Source organism: Tamandua tetradactyla, chromosome 3 (assembly GCF_023851605.1).
Source record: "Tamandua tetradactyla isolate mTamTet1 chromosome 3, mTamTet1.pri, whole genome shotgun sequence".
Taxonomy (NCBI): Eukaryota; Metazoa; Chordata; class Mammalia; order Pilosa; family Myrmecophagidae; genus Tamandua; species Tamandua tetradactyla.
Genome location: NC_135329.1, coordinates 190,019,030 through 190,035,910, shown reverse-complemented (window position 1 = coordinate 190,035,910; position 16,881 = coordinate 190,019,030). Strand labels below are relative to the sequence as shown.

Sequence of the window (16,881 nt, the reverse complement as noted above, 5' to 3'; positions counted from 1 at the left end):
CTCTATATTCTTGGGTTATATCCTTAGGCATTTACAGAGCAAGTTGATTTTGAAGTGCTATTATTCCTAAAAATAGCTACACAAGGGAGTATTTTGTTAGTATAGCTAAAAAGCTGAGCCATTCTATGATGGAGCAAAACAGGCCTTTTCAACCATCACTGCACTGATTTGTGGATCACAAATGCTGAAATTAGATTCCAGCCCCACACAGTGAATATTTCAGAGAGAGCCAATAGAGTGCTGAGATATAGGAACAGAACAGAGACCTGGTAAAGGCACAGAGTAATGAATTCCAAGAAATTTATAGTGCCATTTTCATTTAATAAGCCAAGTAGTATAGCAAACTTGGGACCTTGGCTATGATCACACTAGATGTTTCTATAGGATTGCTACAGGAAAACGTGATTGGCTGGTAGCAAACTCTGGGTCACTGTGCTAAGCAAGCAACTCCAACACCAACTTCCCAGAAAGACTTAAGGCTGGGGAGTATAGCAGGGGTGTTTCTTGCCAGGTGAGAGCACTTTGGTGAAGACTCCTTTAGGGAAAAGGTTTTTGGCTTCTGTCTTCAGGGATGGTCTCATCCTTTCAGTCAACGGGGGTAGCAGCCCTCTTTTCTGCCGTCAGATGGAGAGAGATCACTACTCTGAGAATCTCATCAAAGTTCCTTCCAGTGGCAGCTGGATAGAGGATAGACAACTTCAAATTCTTATCAGGACCAAAAACAAACACCACACACACTGTCACAGGCATACCCTTTTCATCCTTCTCTGCTGGGTCTAGCATTCCCAACAGGATGGCGACATCAGTGTTGGAAAAAAGTGGGTTCATCACCATTGTACACATTGGTAGCCTTACTCCAGGCAAGATGGTCCTCAGCACTGTCTGTTGAAAGGCAATCATCTTGACATTTCTCTTGGCAAATTCTGGTGCCAGCTTTGCAGCTCTGCCAAGCTCCATGTTGCACACTGGGGTAAAGTCCCAAGGATGGGAGGAGAGATGACCCATGAATCTCCCAGATAGTCGTGGAAACTGATGCGGCCGACGTTGGTATTGGCCTTAATATTGGAAACCACGTCCCTGAGAAGCTGACCTCTGGGCATGGCGTCAGCAGTGATGCAGTAGGATCAGGGGATACAGCTGTTGTGGCCACTAGCTGGCTGGCTCTGGCAGAGAAGGAGGTCAGTTGCACTCCTGGTTCACCATCTCAGTCACCTTCCTGTCCCTTCTCTAACTTTTCCTTGGAGCAGGGTTAAACTCAACATACCCTGTTCAGCCATCTTCCCAGAACTCCCTGATCCAATCTTGTGGGAGAAACCATTTTTTTAATCCCTACTCAATAATATAAGTTGAAATCTTTTGATTGGATTATCTCCATGGAGGTGTGGCTTGCCCATTGTAGGTATTAACTTTTGACTAGAGGGAGATGAGACTCCACCCATTCAAGGTGAGTCTTGATTAGTTTATTGGAATCCTGTAAAAGAAGAAGCATTTTGAACAGAGCAAGAGAGACATGAGAAGACAGAGCCATGAGATCCCAAGAGCCCATGCAGCCAGAGACCTCTGGAGATGAAGGAATATGCCCCCTGGGGAGCTTCATGAAACAAGAAGCCTGGAGAGAAAGCCAGCAGACGTCACCATGTGCCTTTCCCATAGAAACATCCATGTTCCTTTCCCAGTTGCAAGAGAAACCCTGAACTCATTAGCCTTCTTGAGCCAAGGTATTTTGTCCCTAGATGTTTTGAGATGGACATTTTTATAGCCTGGCTTTAATTTGGACATTTTCACAGTCTTAGAACTGTAAACTAGCAACTTAATTCCCCTTTTTTAAAAGCCATTCCATATTTGGTATATTTTATTTCAGCAGTTAACAAACTAGAACAGATGGATAGGTTACTGAGAAGGCCTGTTTCTCTGTACCAGTTTAAAAACAAGATGTGCCTGTTAGATCAAATTCAAGTTCTCAGGTTCTAATAACAGTTAGAAAAAGTTTATCTTTGTAGCATTTCCAAAGATTAGTTGTTTAGGTAAAGGCTTAATCAGGGAAATTAGAACCTATGTGTGTGTATTTCTTCAGTCTAATAGATCTTCTATATCTATCTGGTAGATAGACCAAGCAAATACATTTTTTTCTACTTTTTTATTGCAAATTCATTTTAATATGGTGATTGTCTTAATCAAAATAGAAGTTCCACATAAATATTTGTACTTAAAATGTACAACTAAAAAAGAACACCAAGCATAAATACTCTTTTTTGTTTTGTTTTGTTTTAATTTTTATTTTTTTACATGGGTGGGAATCAAACCTGGGTCCTCTGGCATGGCAGGCGAGCATTCTTGCCTGCTGAGCCACCGTGGCCCACCCCATAAATACTCTTGATTGCTTAAAAGGAAAAGTTATGAATGTCAGATGGAGTTTGATCTTTAGCTACATCTAAAAGAGGTGGATTATTTTCATATTATTCATAATACAGAGTTTGAGAATTAGTGCCCAAGTTTTGCCTAACAGAATTTTATGATACAGTAATATGTTTTGTGATAGAATTTGAGTTATCAGTGTATTATGTATCAACATAGTATCTTATGAATAATTAAGTTTTTTATATATAAATACCCTTAAAGTAGAACATTGGTCTAAAAAGTAATGTAAAAATGCACAGTCATTAAATGGTATTTACAAGGAATCATAAAATCTAATGATCAGTGACTGAATTTTCTGATATCTAAAACCTAGTAGATGTTTATATTGGAATGAGTGGACTATTTAGCTTTTCTTTTTTTTTATTGAGATATATTTTATATTCACAGACCTCTAATCATCCAAAGTGTACAATAACTTGATTCACAGTATCATCATATAGCTCTGCATCATCACAATTGATTTTTGAACATTTTCATTACTCCAAAAAAAGAAAAAGAAAAAGAACACCCAGAATATCCTATATACCCCTATTGTTTTTTTTTTTTTGTCTTTTTTTTTTTCTTACTCATCTGTCCATACACTGAATAAAGGGAATGTCAATCACAAGGTTTTCTCAATCACACAAACATACCATAAAAGGTCTATAGTTATTCAGTTATGTTCAAGAATCAAGGCTACTGGATTACAGTTCAACAGTTTCAGGTGTTTCCTGCTGGCTGCTCCAATACACCAAAAACTAAAATGGGATATCTATATATTGCATAAGAATAACATCTTGACTCTATTTGAAATCTCTCAGCCACTGAAACTTTATTTTGTTTCATTTATTTTCTCTCTTTTATTCAAGTCCTACAATGCCAGGGCCAGGCTCATCCTCAGGAGTCATGTTCCATATTGCTAGGGAGATTTACACCCATGGGAGTCATGTCCCATGTAGGGGCAGAGGAGGGACAGTGACTTCACCTACAGAGTTGGCTTAGAGAGACCACATCTGAGCAACAAAAGAGGTTCTCTGGGGGTGACTCTTAGGCCTAATTTTAAGTAGGCTTAGCCTATCCTTTGCAGGAATAAGTTTAATAAGGGCAAGCCCTAAGATAAGGGCCTGGCTCCACAAACTGGCAATCCCAAAGCATGTGAGAATATCAGGTAGGGATGTTTAGTATTTTCACTTTTCCCCCAGTCCTTCAAGGATACCTTGCAAATACTTTTTTATCTTCCCAGATTACTCTGGGGTGTATCAGGGTATCACACCAGTCTGTACAAACCAACAACCTTTTTACCTCCCTATTCAAGGTTCCATGCAATTAATGGTGTTTGAATAAGCAGATCATACGAGTTAGATAGTGTACTACCAAAAAATATAAATTTTGCAATAAATAAATACCTCTTCCTTTGATCTCACACAAAAGTTGAAGTTTTAAAATAACAGTTAACGTCATCCCTTCTCCTTTTGTCTGATTTACTTTAGTCCTACACAGATCAGTTTCATTCATACCTAATTTAAGTCCTATTGCTTTTTCATTGTTTTTAACAGTTGCTATATTGGGTAATGCTTACTTCATTGCATAGAACTCTAGGTCTGAGTCTCAGGTGTCACGCAAATACCTGAAGTTCTAGGGAACGACTAGGTTATACACAGAGAACTCAGTATCTCAGAATTTAGAAATAACAGTTACAAGTCCGGAATATATGTGACTGCTATAAAAGCTTAGAATCTAGGAACCTTTACAGTAGGCTTTCACTTGGTAACCTGTGCTCTCAAATTCAATTCTTAAGAGTTTGCCTGTTATAGTTAGTCCATACTAGTGTGGTGTAAAAATATTTGTCTTTTGATTTCTGGCTTAACACAACATACTGTCCTCAAGGTTCATCCACCTAGTTGCATGCCTTGCAACTTCATTCTTGCAGCTGCTCAATAGTACATTATATGTATACACCACAGTTTCCCCTTTCATTCCTCAGTCTGTGTACCCTTAGGCCACCCCCATCCATTCCAAATCAGGAACACTGCCACCATAAACACCAGTTTGCAAATGTTCATTAACGTCCCTGCTCTCATTTCCTCCAAGTATACACCTAACCAAGGGGTTGCAGGATCGTACTGCAGACCCCCCCCCCCCCCAGCCTCCTGTGGAAGCACCACACTGCCCTCCAGGGGGGCTGCACCACTCTACCTCCCTACCAGCAGTAATTAGTACTGCTCTCTCTCCACATTTTCCCCATTACTTTTATCTCTCTGTTGATTTTAAAATAGTTTTATTCACACATTGTACATTTTAACCTAAGTAAAAAATCAGTGGTTTCCAGTGAAATCCCATAGTTATGGCTTCACCACCTCAGTCTATGTGAAGACATTTCGATTTGTTCTGCAAAGAATCCCATACGTGGCTTTTCTAGGGTCCATACATCATTTCAAACCAGCACATTCCATCCTCTGGACCCTAAAAAAGACATGCTTTCCAACCATATACAAAATATATTCATTCCATAACGATTTCAGAGAACCTTAAATCATTTCAGTAACATTATAAATACAAGGTTAAAACCAATACAAAATCTCAAAGTTATAAGCGTGGTCTGTCCTAAGGCAAAATTCTCTCCACTGACTCTGGACCTATAAAGCTCAGAACATGTTATTTGCTGCCAACATACAAAAGAAGAACAGTCATGGGATACATATACCCATTTCCATAGGGAGGAAAGAACCCAGGGGTCACTGGACCCATACAGTTTCAAGAACCTGCAGGGCAAAGTCCATTAGATTTCAAAGCCTGAGAGTCATTTATCTTCGGGGCTTTTGAAAGCGGCAGTCCCACCCTTCCCAAGGGCCTACGCAGATGCCTGCCTCTCTCCGAACACAGCCTTGGGGGATATTGGGGAGACCACCTTTTTCTCGGCTCCACCCTCTCCAAGCATTGGGGCTACACCCAGGCCCTCTGCCATCTCTGGGGCACACGCTCATCCCCTCCATGTGGTGGCAGTCAGGCTCTTCCCAACCCCCAAGGAATGTGCTTCACCCTTCGCAAGGCCTGAGGCGGCATGACTCTCCCACAGCAACTAGGCGGAAGGCCCATCCTCTGCCTTCGGGGCAAACTTACCCTCTCCATGTGCTTGGGTGGGTCCACTCTCCTAGCCTGAGGCTTCTTGACTTCAGACCTCAGCCTCCATGGTTTTGCCTGTGAAGTTTTTTTCCTCCAATGTGTCCCTTCTCTGAACCCCCCAGTCCAGACTGGCAGCAGCTCTGTTTATACAGGTCCCACAGCACTCTCGTCAGCTTTCTATGCAGTAACCTTGGATCATGTCCGTCAGACATAAGGAGTTTCCATAAATCCTTCCTGGATAACTCCATGTCCGATCCTGGCTTTCTTTGAAATGACTGGCTGGTTCCACATTTGGCCATATCTTCATGTGAGGCACTATTCTCGGGTCTCCCTTCCTGGAAATCCAGAATTTTCCAGGACATCAATTTCTGGTTTCTTTGTACCCAAGAGTTCAGTTTTCGGTTTATATCTCTCCTGTCGCATTTCACTGTAAGTTGTGAGGAGAAACCAGGCTGCACTTTCACCATTTAATTTGGAGATCTCTTCTGCTAAATACCCAAGTTCATGGCTTTTAAAATCTGTCTTCCAGCCAAAACCACTAGTTAACTTTACCAGATTATCTGCCATTTTAAAACAAGGATCACCTTCTTTCCAGTCTGTAATGACACATGCTTCACTTCTGTGTGGAGCCTGGTCAAAGGTATCTTTAGAGTAGACATTTCTACCAAGAGTCTCTTCAAAGCATTCCAGACCTTCACTATCAAGCTCCTTACAACTCCTCCAAAATCTTCCCCTTATCCATTTAAAAAGCCGTTCCAACATGTTTGGTATTTGCAGACTGCAGCAGCACCCCACTCTCTGATACCAAAATCTGTTCTAGTTTGCTAGCTGCCAGAATGCAACACACCTAGAACATATGCCTAGTAATGGGTTTGCTGGATCGTATGACAATTCTATAGTTAGTTTCCTAAGGAACAACCAAACTGCCTTCCAGATCAGTGGTGCCATTCTACATTCCCACCAATAGTGGATAAGTGTGCCTCTTTCTCCAAATCCTCTACAACACTTGTAGTTTTCTTTCTTTCTTTGATAACTACCATTCTAGTAGGTGTAAGATGATATCTTATTGTGGCTTTGATTTGCATTTCCCTAATAGCCAGTGAAGTTGATCATCTTTTCATATGTTCTGGAGGCGTTTGTATTTCCTCTTCTGAAAAGTGTCTGACCATGTTTTTTGGCTATTTTTAAATTGGGTTGTTTGTCTTTTTGTTGTACAGTTGTAGAATCTCTTCATATATTCTGGATATTAAACCCTTTTCTGTTATGTGGTTTCCAAATATTGTCTCCTATTGCATAGGCTGCCTTTTAACTTTCATAACAAAGTTCTTTGATGCACAAAAATTTTGAGGAGCTCCCTTTTATCTACTTCTTTTTTCATTGCCTGTGCCTTGGGTATAAGGTCTAGGAAACCATCTCCTATCAGAAAGTTTGTAAGATACTTCCCTGTATTTTCTCCTAAAAGTTTTATGGTCTTAACCCTAACACTTAGATCTTTGATTGATTTTTAGTTAATTTTTTGTACAAGGTGTGAGATAGGAGTCACCTTTCATTCTTTTGGATAAGGATATCCAGTTTTCCAAACACCATTTATTGATGAAGCTTCTCTGTCCCAGTTGAGTTGGCTCGACCACCTTGATCAAAGATCAGTTGTCTTTAAATGGGAGGGTCCCTATCTGAACACTCAATTTGATTCCCCTTGGTCAGTACATCTCTCTTTATGCCAGTATCATGCTGTTTTGAACACTCTAGGGTTGTAATATGTTTTAAAGTCCGATAGTGTGAGACTTCTCATTTCATTCCTCTTTTTTAATATATTTTTATTTATTCGGGGTACCCCACTGTGCTGGTTTGAAATGATGTATGTACCCTGGGAAAGCCATGTTTTAATCCTAATCCCATTTTGTAAAGGCAACTGTTTCTTCTAATCCCTATTCAATAGTGTATGTTGGAAACTTTAATTAGATTATCTCCATGGAGATTTGACTCCATCAAATGTGGGTATTAAACTTGATTATGTGGAGACAAGTCTCCACCCATTCCAGGTGGGTCTTGATTAGTTTACTGGGATCCTATAAAAGAGGAGATGTTTTTGGAGAAACGTGACAGAACGCCTCAGAACCATGAAGCAGAGAGTCCACCAGCTAGCAACTTTTGGAGATGAAGAAGGAAAACACCTCCTGGGGAGCTTCATGAAACAAGAGGCCCTGAGAGAAAGCCAGCAGATGCTGCCATGTTTGCTATGTGCCCTTCCAGCTGAGAGAGAAACCCTGAACGTCATTGGCCTTCTTGAACCAAGGTATCCTTCCCTGGATAGGGAAGGAAATGTCCCTTAGCTTGGACATTTCTGTAGACTTGTTTTAATTGGGACATTTTCTTGGCCTTAGAACTGTAAACTAGCAATTTATTAAATTCCCCCTTTTTAAAGCCATTCCATTTCTGGTATATTGTATCCAGCAGCTAGCAAACTAGAACACCTGCCCTTCCAAATAAATTTGGTTATTGGTTTTTCTACTTCTCCAAAGTAAGTTGTTGGGATTTTAATTGGTATTGTATTGAATCTAAAATCAATTTGGGTAGAATCAACATCTCTACTGTATTTAATCTTCCAGTCCATGGTATATCCATCCATTCATTTAGGTCTTCTTTGATTTCTTTTACTAATTTCTTGTGATCTTCTGTGTATAGGTCTTTTATGGCCTTGGTTAAATTTTATCCTAAATATTTTATTCTTTTGGTTGTTATTATAAATGGAATTTTTTTCTTGATTTCTTCCTCAGGATGCTTATTACTAGTATATAGAAACACTCCTGATTTTGGAGTGTTGATCTTGTACCCTGCTGCTTTGCTATTCTCACTTACTAGCTCTAATAGCTTTGCTATAGGTTTTTGATATATAGAATCATGTCATCTGCAAACAGTGAAAGTTTTACTTCTTCCTTTCCGATTTGGATTCCTTTCATTTCTTTTTCTTGTCTGATTGTTCTAGCTAGAACTTCCAGCACAATTCTGAATAACAGTTGTGCCAGTGGGCATCCTTGTCTTGTTCCTGATCTTAGAGGGAAAGCTTTCAGTCTTTCCCCATTGAGTATGATATTAGCTGTGGGTTTTTCATATATTCCCTTTATCATGTTGAGGAAGTTCCCTTATGTTCCTATCCTTTGAAGTGTTTCCATTTAGCTTTTAATTTATGCTATCAGGTTTCATTTCATTGTCCTTTTACTCTTTTCTGTAGAATTCAATAATACTGGGCTTATTTCTCTATCCTTTTACTTACCATCAATTTTGCAAAAATTGTCATGAAACTATAAGTGCTTGTTTTCCATTTTTATCATTATTTTGTAGAAGGTTTCCTGTTGTGATTTTTCTTCTTTTCTAAAATTTAGTGATATATCCTACTTAGCTAAACTGCCTAACATAAAAGCATTTACAAAATAAATTCGTTTTCTGCTTTTACAACCTGGGTATTGTTTTTTAGTAGAATCAGAAGGGAAATTCCTGTATGTTTGTTTTATCTATGTGCTGTTGTACTGACTGACATAGATGCCTAGTTTGGTCTTACAAATTTATGAGGAGTTTCACTTTTGGCATGAAATGATTTAAATCTGGATTTTGATCCTTTTAGGAAATTTGATGTTGACTGAGAATGATATTTAATTCAAATTCAAGGCTATTCAAGTTACAAATGGCTAATATTTCCCAACAGAATTATAGTTCTTGAAAATGTGGATTGATTTACTGCTTTATAGTTTTTGAAAAATGAGTGAAGAAATTCTATGGCTTTCCAGGAAAGGGTGACTCCTACTCTCAACCCCTTTTAACCTTTGACAAAACTCCATTTTGAAGGTTTTTTTCTATGTTTTCTATTTTGTATTCTCAGTCATTTGAGTGTGCCTGTGGATTCAGGAATGCCTTTTTTTCTCTCCCTTTCATTAGTGTGGTCCTTTTTTTTTTTTTCCTTCTAAAACTAGGAAAGGTAACTAAACTCAGTTTAAATTCATGAATATTATCAGTGGTTCATGCAGCTCAAAAATGAAAATAAACATTCATTGATAATGTATGCTTTTAGGAAGTAGGAAGCAAGAACAGAAATTAGAGATTTAGAATAAAGGAACACCTTACTGAGTAGTAGAAGCTTCTTTTTAAAAAATTGTTGTAGCCCTGAAATTTATAAGCTCTGCATTAGTATGCAGAGATTCCAGGATTTGCTCAGGTAGCCAGAGCTACCTAATGACTTTGAGTTAATGACTTTGAGTTAAGCAGTGCTTTGGGAATTGGACTGCTTACCTATAAAAAGGTAATAAGATCAGGGCAAAAGGAAAGCTTATTTGAAATTGTAGACATGATCAAGAATACATCTGGGCTAAAAGAATCTCTTAATTTTAATAAGATTGTGAATTCATCCCTATATTTTTGCAAAATGATAGCTTTATTCAAAAGTCTTATAACAGAAAATGTGAAAGATAAGAAAGGTAAAATAAAGCCTGCATTTTTATATAGATAGTGATTTGATACATTTTAAAGTGTATTTTATTCAGGCATATGCAGAAATCCTTTATGTTCACTAAAATACCATAACTTATTCATGTAAAGTCATCTCAGTTTGGAAATTATTAGCTAAGGAAGCTAACAAGAGTCCAGTCTTGTATTTGCTTTTTGCTTCTTCGGAAGTGAGAATGAATTTATCTTTCTGCTGAACTCCTTTAGTGGAGTTCAGCAGATGAAAGAACATTAATTTTATTAAGCATTTATTACAAATATAAACTGTTGGTTAAATTGTAAAAATTATCTTTAAATTGATGGAAGATGGTCTATCAATTTGAAAATCCTGTTATGTATTACAGAGATTAAGGATTATGGTATATATTGCCCTTTAGGTGATTCTATGACTATATGAAAGTTCTGATACTTTGATTTTAATGGAAATTGTGTTAAAACTTCCTGCTGTAGTTTGCTTAACTTTTTTGAATAAATGAAATCTTAAAATATCATGTATTAGTTAGACTTCTGAATTAGGTAATATTTTGGCTGGTAATTTGTAGTTCACTGATAATGTTAATGTATCAACATTTAAATTGCCAAAAGGTTGTTTCAAAGTATCTCATTCTTGGTTTTGTTGTTGTTGCTTTGTAAGTCATCCCAGTGGGTTTATCTAAGAAATAGTTCACTAAGAAGTTGATGTGGATTTGTGACTATGTAAATGCCTCCTGGAAAGTAAGTAGTCACTCTAAAATTTGTAGAATACAAGAGAATAGTAACTTTGGCATTGGTCAGATTAAATAATTTTGTTGCTCCTCTGTAGACAAAGCCAAACACATTGTGCCTTCCCTGATCCCATAGTAGTGAGCAGTCTTTTCTTTTTGGTGTACTTTTTTTGACCTGTTTTTTAAAGAAATAACAGTCCTCCTATTTAGTCATCTGTTAAGTGATTCTGTGATTTATTATAAGAGAAATGCATTATGTTAAGTCTGAGTAAAAGATGCCTGGCATTTTCTTACGTGAGTTATTTTTTTACAACTAAGAATAAAGATTTCCTTTTTTAAAAAAATTGATCTAGGAGTTTGAGGATATCTGAGTTCTCATCCTGATTGCGTCACTGGAAAAACTGCTTAAATCTCTCAGAACTTAAATTTCTTTATTTATGAAATGTGCTTTAGCCTAGCAAAAACATCTCTTTTTTATGCCTTTAACTTACTTCTATTTTCCCTTTTGTTGCAGTCTCCACAAACTCCCTACCACTTAACGCTTGTTTATTGCACATTGATATAATCTGACTAACCCTTGTAGACATTTTGAGTTGTAATCCTTGGACCTGATGTCACTCTCAACTTTCAAAAAACCATAGATGTCTATACTGTGACAACATCTCTAACTTAACTATGTCAAAAAATCAAACATGGTATTACAGACCTGGAAATTGTTTCTTGGTTTTTGGAAAAAAAGATCCATTTATTCATTCTTCTGTTCATATTAGGTGACACAGGGACTTTGCAAATTGTTACTGGAGGGCGGGCCAAGATGGCGGCTTACTAAGGTACGCGCGTCTTAGTTCCTCCTCCAGAGCAACTACTAGGTGACCAGAAACAGTGCAGAACACCTCCCGGGGCCATGGCAGGGACCGGACACACAGCGTACCCCAGTCTGGACTGGCTGGACTGACTGCGAGCCTCCGCTGCGGTGAGCTCCCCGAGCGGCACGTGCTTCCCCGGGCCACGGCGGCTGGCGGCCGGCGCCCCTCCCTCCCTCCTTCCTGGACCAGCTGAGAGTCTCAGAAAGACAAGTTCCCCAAGCCGCGGCGGCCGGCACCCCTCTCTCGCAGGCGGCTTCCCGGAACAGCTACGAGACTCGGATCAACGAGTTCCCCAAGCCGCAGCAGCTGGTGACCGGCACCTCTCCCCTACAGGCGGCTTCCCGGTCCGGCGGCGAGTCTCGGATCAGTGAGTTCCCCAAGCTGCGGCAGCCGGCGACCAGTGCCCCTCCGCCACAGGCGGCTGCCCGGAGGGAGAGGAGGGAATCTCTGACAGTGACAGGGACTGGGTCCAACCAAACACCAATAGTGGCATTAATAAAGGAGCCACAACATCTTTTGCTGGTGGGACCTGCAGACAGACAAGTGCCACATACTGGGCAGGATAAAAAAAGCAGAGCCCAGAGACTTCACAGGAAAGTCTTTCAACCTGCTGGGTCTCACACTCAGGGAAATCTGATTAAATGTCCAGATGCCAGCAAAAAATAACAAATCACACCAGGAAAATTGAAGATATAGCCCAGTCAAAGGAACAAACCAATAGTTCAAATGAGATACAGGAGCTGAGACAACTAATTCTGAATATACGAACAGAAATGGAAAACCTCTTCAAAAACCAAATCAATAAATTGAGGGAGTACATTAAGAAGGCAAGGGATGAACGCAAAGAAGAAATGGAAAGTCTGAAAAAACAAATCACAAACTTATGGGAATGAAAGATACAGTAGAAGAGATGAAAAAAACAATGGAAACCTACAATGGTAGATTTCAAGAGACAGAGGTTAGAATTAGTGAACTGGAGGATGGAACATCTGAAATCCAGAAAGAAACAGAAACTATAGGGAAAAGAATGGAAAAATTTGAGCAGGGGCTCAGGGAATTGAATGATAATATGAAGTGCACAAATATACGTGTTGTGGGTGTCCCAGAAGGAGAAGAGAAGGGAAAAGGAGGAGAAAAACTAATGGAAGAAATTATCACGGAAAATTTCCCAACTCTTATGAAAGACCTAAAATTACAGATCCAAGAAGTGCAGCGCACCCCAAAGAGAATACATCCAAATAGGTGTTCTCTAAGACACTTACTAGTTAGAATGTCAGAGGTCAAAGAGAAAGAGAGGATCTTGAAAGCAGCAAGAGAAAAACAATCCATCACATACAAGGGAAACCCAATAAGACTATGTGTAGATTTCTCAGCAGAAACCATGGAGGCTAGAAGACAGTGGGATGATATATTTAAATTACTGAAAGAGAAAAACTGCCAACCAAGAATTCTATATCCAGCAAAATTGTCCTTCAAAAATGAGGGAGAAATTAAAACATTTTCAGGCAAAAAATCACTGAGAGAATTTGTGACCAAGAGACCAGCTCTGCAAGAAATACTAAAGGGAGCACTAGAGTCAGATACGAAAAGACAGAAGAGAGAGGTGTGGAGAAGAGTGTAGAAAGAAGGAAAATGAGATGTGATATATATAACACAAAAGGCAAAATGGTAGAGGAAAGTATTACCCAAACAGTAATAACACTAAATGTTAATGGACTGAATTCCCCAATCAAAAGACATGGACTGGCAGAATGGATTAAAAAACAGGATCCTTCTATATGTTGTCTACAGGAAACACATCTTAGATCCAAGATAAACATAGGCTGAAAGTGAAAGGTTGGGAAAAGATATTTCATGCAAATAACAACCAGAAAAGAGCAGGAGTAGCTACACTAATATCCAACAAATTAGACTTCAAATGTAAAACAGTCAGCAAACAGTGCAAACACTGAAAAGGGAAATAGACACAACTACCATAATAGTTGGAGACTTCAATTCGCCACTCTCATCAATGGACAGAACATCTAGATAGAGGATCAATAAAGAAACAGAGAATTTGAATATTACAATAAAGGAGCTAGACTTAACAGACATTTTAGGACATTACACCCCACAACAGCAGGATACACTTGTTTTCAAGTGCTCATGGATCATTCTCAAAGATAGACCATATGCTGGGTCACAAAGCAAGTCTCAACAAATTTAAAAAGATTGAAATCATACACAACACTTTCTCAGATTATAAAGGAATGAAGTTGGAGATCAATAATAGGCACAGTGCCAGAAAATGCACAAATACTTGAAGGCTCAACAACACACTCTTAAACAACCAGTGGGTCAAGGAAGAAATTACAAGAGAAATTAGTAAATATCTCAAGGTGAATGAAAATGAAAACACAACATATCAAAACCTATGGGACGCAGCAAAGGCAGTGCTAAGACGGAAATTTATTGCCCTAAATGCCTATATCAAAAAAGAAGAAAGGGCAAAAATTCAGGAATTAACTGTCCACTTGGAAGAACTGGAGAAAGAACAGCAAACTAACCCCAAAGCAAGCAAAAGGAAAGAAATAACAAAGATTAGAGCAGAAATAAATGAAATTGAGAACATGAAAACAATAGAGAAAATCAGCAAGACCAGAAGTTGGTTCTATGAGAAAATCAACAAGATTGATGGGCCCTTAGCAAGACTGACAAAAAGAAGAAGAGAGAGGACGCAAATAAATAAGATCAGAAATGGAAGAGGAGACATAACGACTGACCTCACAGAAATAAAGAAGGTAATAACAGGATACTATGAACAACTTTACGCTAATAAATACAACAATGTAGATGAAAGGGCAAGTTCCTAGAAAGGCACGAACAACCAACTTTGACTCAAGAAGAAATAGATGACCTCAACAAACCAATCACAAGTAAAGAAATTGAATCAGTCATTCAAAAGCTTCCCAAAAAGAAAAGTCCAGGACCAGACGGCTTCACATGTGAATTCTACCAAACATTCCAGAAAGAATTAGTACCAACCCTGCTCAAACTCTTCAAAATAATTGAAGTGGAGGGAAAGCTACCTAATTCATTCTATGAAGCCAACATCACCCTCATACCAAAACCAGGCAAAGATATTACAAAGAAAGAAAACCACAGACCAATAGCTCTAATGAATATAGATGCAAAAATCCTCAACAAAATTCTAGCAAATCGAATCCAGCAACACATTAAAAGAGTTATACATCATGACCAAGTAGGATTCATCCCAGGTATGCAAGGATGGTTGAACATAAGAAATCAATTAATGTAATACACCATATCAACAAATCAAAGCAGAAAAATCACATGATCATCTCAACTGATGCAGAGAAGGCATTTGACAAGATTCAACATCCTTTCCTGTTGAAAACACTTCAAAGGATAGGAATACAAGGGAACCTCCTTAAAATGATAGAGGGAATATATGAAAAACCCACAGCTAATATCGTCCTCAATGGGAAAAAATTGAAAACTTTCCCCCTAAGATCAGGAACAAGACAAGGATGTCCATTATCACCACTGTTATTCAACATCGTGTTGGAGGTTCTAGCCAGAGCAATTAGACAAGAAAAAGATATACAAGGCATCAAAATTGGAAAGGAAGAAGTAAAACTATCACTGCAGATGATATGATACTATACGTCGAAAACCCTGAAAAATCCACAGCAAAACTACTAGAGCTAATAAATGAGTACAGCAAAGTAGCAGGTTACAAGATCAACATTCAAAAATCTGTAGTGTTTCTATACACTAGCAATGAACAAGCGGAGGGGGAAATCAAGAAACGAATTCCATTAAGAATTGCAACTAAAAGAAAAAAATACTTAGGAATAAATTTAACTAAAGAGACAAAAGACCTATACAAAGAAAACTACAAAAAACTGTTAAAAGAAATCACAGAAGACCTAAATAGATGGAAGGGCATACTGTGTTCATGGGTTGGAAGACTAAATATTAAGATGTCAATTCTACCTAAATTGATTTACAGATTCACCGCAATACCAATCAAAATCCAAACAACTTATTTTTCAGAAATAGAAAAACCAATAAGCAAATTTATCTGGAAGGGCATGGTGCCCCGAATTGCTAAAAGTATCTTAAGGAAAAAAAAACGAAGCTGGAGGTCTCACGCTGCCTGAGTTTAAGGCATATTATGAAGCCACAGTGGTCAAAACAGCATGGTACTGGCATAAAGATAGATATATCGACCAATGGAATCGAATAGAGTGCTCCGATATAGACCCTCTCATCTATGGACATTTGATCTTTGATAAGGCAGTCAAGCCAACTCACCTGGGACAGAACAGTCTCTTCAATAAATGGTGCCTAGAGAACTGGATATCCATATGCAAAAGAATGAAAGAGGACCCATATCTCACACTCTATACAAAAGTTAACTCAAAATGGATCAAAGATCTAAACATTAAGTCTAAGACCATAAAGCAGTTAGAGGAAAATGTAGGAAGATATCTTATGAATCTTACAATTGGAGGTGGTTTTATGGACCTTACACCTAAAGCAAGAGCACTGAAGAAAGAAAGAAATAAATAGGAGCTCCTCAAAATTAAACACTTTTGTGCATCAAAGAACTTCATCAAGAAAGTAAAAAGACAGCCTACACAATGGGAGACAATATTTGGAAATGACATATCAGATAAAGGTCTAGCATCCAGAATTTATAAAGAGATTGTTCAACTCAACAACAAAAAGACAGCCAATCCAATTACAAAATGGGAAAAAGACTTGAACAGACACCTTTCAGAAGAGGAAATACAAATGGCCAAAAGGCACATGAAGAGATGCTCAATGTCCCTGGCCATTAGAGAAATGCAAATCAAACCCACAATGAGATATCACCTCACACCCACCAGAATCGCCATTATCAACAAAACAGAAAATGACAAGTGCTGGAGAGGATGTGGAGAAAGAGGCACATTTATCCACTGTTGGTGGGAATGTCAAATGGTGCAACCACTGTGGAAGGCAGTTTGGCAGTTCCTCAAAATGCTGAATGTAGAATTGCCATACGACCCGGCAATACCATTGCTGGGTATCTACTCGGAGGACTTAAGGGCAAAGACACAAACGGACATTTGCACTTCAATTTTTATAGCAGCATTTATTTACAATTGCAAAGAGATGGAAACAGCCAAAATGTGCATCAACAGACGAGTGGCTAAACCAACTGTGGTATATACATACGATGGAATATTATGCAGCTCTAAGACAGAATAAACCTCTGAAGCATGTAATAACATGGATGGACC

The 16,881-nt window shown here is 38.6% G+C and overlaps 1 protein-coding gene and 1 pseudogene across 3 annotated transcripts in view; one reads left to right on the top strand and one right to left on the bottom strand.

The window, feature by feature from the left end:
• BARD1 (BRCA1 associated RING domain 1) overlaps positions 1-16,881 on the top strand; it is a 120,226-nt gene that overhangs the window by 93,727 nt on the left and 9,618 nt on the right. The gene's annotated exons all lie outside the window — the stretch shown is intronic.
• Positions 474-1,100, bottom strand: LOC143676533 (peroxiredoxin-6 pseudogene; annotated as a pseudogene).